Source organism: Apium graveolens, chromosome 11, assembly GCF_009905375.1.
Source record: "Apium graveolens cultivar Ventura chromosome 11, ASM990537v1, whole genome shotgun sequence".
Taxonomy (NCBI): domain Eukaryota; kingdom Viridiplantae; phylum Streptophyta; class Magnoliopsida; order Apiales; family Apiaceae; genus Apium; species Apium graveolens.
Genome location: NC_133657.1, coordinates 118,332,295 through 118,335,657, shown reverse-complemented (window position 1 = coordinate 118,335,657; position 3,363 = coordinate 118,332,295).

Here is a 3,363-nt window from a genome sequence, read left to right as displayed (position 1 = left end):
GAGCCAACAAATAGATAAGAGGTTAATACCGAGAAAGATGAGAAGGGAATAATGAGGTATTCCTACAGAATTTGGGTTCCAAATGTTCAAGAGCTTAAAGATGAGATCTTAGATGAAAGCTAGTTTGAGGAATAAGATTTAGAGCAAACCCTGAACGTGATAGTCAGGGAGGTCGCCATCAAGATAGAAGGAACCCATGACATAATGGAGTGGAAAATGAGGATTTTAAATTAAAAGATGACCCCAATTATGGGGAGTAGGATGAAACATTTCATACTAAGGAAACAGAAAGTCGAGTAAGGAAAGGAGACCCGAGACGGTACTCCTATACGGCAATTCATAGACCTGTCTAGACAGAACTTATATTTTATTCCCAACCACCACCTTGAGGAAATAATGTGGTGTGAAATTCTTTTATGACCTTTAAATCGCTAAGCTCTCAGAGTTCCAAGGAACAGGCTGACCCAGCCGAGGCAAGAGCCTGGCTAAAGGAAATATAGGAATCATTTGAGATTCAAAATGATTGATGAACCACAAAAGACCGTTTTTGTCACTTACCCTCCTAAGAGAGAGACCACCCGCTGGTGAAAGACCAAGAAAGGCACGGAGCCAGAGGTTAGAATAAACTGAGTTAAGTCCAGTCAATTGTTTTCGGGAAAGTAATTCCCAAAGATAAGGAGATAGTGTAAAAGCTTTAGAGCCAGAACAAAGGCAGACAAGTATGATAAATTATGAATCTAAGTTGTAAAAGTTGTCAAGATTCGTTCTGAGGACACGAATCCAGAATGACGGGATGTTTGAAATCAATGCTTATATTGTGATTGGTTTGTGAAATAATGATAAGAGAAAGGAAAATAAAAAGAAACTGAAGTGGAAAGGAATATAAAGGCAACAAAGTTTGAGGAATGATAAGGGAGTTGGGTATGAGGAAACCCTAAAGACTCATAGCAATAAAAATAGAAAAGTATGTAATCATCAGGATGATGATCCACCATGAGTTAAAATTGATGGTTGAAGGCATAAGAGATACATATATTGTACCCCCTTTAAGTTGGGAGGATTCGAGGAAACCTTGAGATAGTTCGAAGGATAAATATTGAGACACGGATAGACTGAGGAGACAAGAAAGTAAGAAATCTGGAAAAATTGGATGAAGGAAGTGACCTTCAATAATGTGAAATGTAAGACCGGTGGCTCGATACCCAGAAAGGGAGACGCCAGGTATGGGAGGTATCCCAACATTGAGGTGACTGTTGAGATAAACAACAAAAGTAAATAAGGAATTATTAAGAAGAAGTTCACGTTGAACACGACCAATATCTTCCAGAACATCCTTGTTATCATTACCAAATTAGGCAAGAAAAGCGGATAACCATTGTTATCTTTTGGAGGCCATATTGATTGACCTCATTTTGAATACAAATGTTATTGTGAAATTAGGCATATACTATTGAGGTGGGAATGATTGAATAAGACACCCTTATCAGGGATATATGACTTGATTTATTCGTGGAAGGATGCAGGTACCTTTTAAAGGTGGAATTAAGGATAGAACATTGGTAACTTAAAATGAATCCTAGGGGACTGCATAAAGGTTGGCATGTCACCCTTAATAGGGACAGTATGAGTTTTGACAGTATGATTGGGAAAGGGTTAAGGTAACAACAACCTTTAAGAATCAGTGGAGAAATTTTGCAGAAGTATATAGACAATGGTTCTACTATTAGTAAATGGTATTGTGATATGCCCTGTATCTAGGGAATACAGGAGGAACGATTGAAGGATAACCTTAGAGGTTTTATAAGGAAAAAGGTAATATTCAAAATTCTCAAGAATAGAAATGTGGATAAAGGAAATATGACGTAATTATAATGATGCCAAGTGGGGCACGTGTTAAACCACGAGAAAGTATGGATCGAACCAGTAATGGTCGAAATTGTTCAGGGCAATTAGAACTTAAGATAAAAAAAAAAATGTTCTAAGTATGATTGAGAGTCAGTCTTGACAGTGATTAGCCTCTAAAGACTGAGGCAATAACTTATGGAAAAATGGTGATATTTTTTTTCCCATCTAATTTTAAGGAAAACATCTTCACTCAAGCAGTGATCGGAAATAAGGTAGAAAATTTATTTGGAGGTGGTTAAAATGACATTGACTGTAAGGAAATTTTACTATCAGGAAAGGCCAAAGAGGTGGCCGACACTTTAAGGCTAAGAGGATAATTATAGGCGCGTGTGCCAAAAGAATACAGTGATGATAGTTAAAAATGTGAAGGTTAAATTATGGTTTGGAAGATTGACATTCCTTCTGATGACTGTGCAATACCCAACCGTAATAGTAGTTGGTAAAGGTTTAATTCGTGTAATCGCCATGAACGGGCTATCTATCTTAGAAGGTCCTATCTTGAGATAAGCCAGGACCATGTTTCAAAAAGGACTAGATGAACCTTTGAGTTAAGTCTTCTATTTAAGGCATATGATTAAGAATGGTATTAACCTGCTATCGTTGCTTTGATTGAAACTCTTCTGCAATTTTATCTGCTTCATGTCATGAAAGTACGTCAGAGTTTGGAGTGTTCTTCATGAATTGTGATTGGTGGTTATGTTAACTCCTTAGGAGAATTAGATACGAGATGTATGGACTCCGTATGGTTAGCTATTAAGATTTCATGGAAAGTGAATGATGACAGTGGGTCAGTGGTGGACCATAGTAAGGCAGCAATGATTCTGCGAGTAGTGAGCTGATTATAACCGTGAGAGTTGTATTGGAATGGATGTTGAGATTGAATACCACTAATCGGGTAGTGGTAGTGTATAAGTTATCATTGATAGACTAATTAAGTAGAGTATCTACATAGTGAATTATTATTCTTTCTTATCAATAGAGAGTCGTATTATTATACGAGGAAGGTTGCGGTGCAAGCATAAAATTCTAGTAACGATGATGTATAGAATGAGATCCCAGATTCGATTTTCGATGTCGAGGGAGTTTCAAAGGTGATTATGTATAAGCTCGAGGAAGAGCATGGGTCCATAGAATGATGGACGGGATAGCGAAAATATTTAGGCACGTGAAATGCGATGCTATAATACTTGATGTTGATATAAATACATATATGTTTTGTTTTTCTATGACAAACCTCTATAGTTCAGAGGTAGATTCCAAGCCAGATATTTTATGGCAATAAATTTTTTTTTATGAATATACAATTCTCTTCAATTCGTTCTTTTCTCTTCTTTTCATTTCATGTAAGCTGAGAAGAACAACCCTTCCAGAAGGGGAGGTATTGCCGAATGACTATCTATCTGTGTGATAGAAGCCGAGTAGGATACCAGCTATTGTTTAATTGCTTGTCAAGTACTA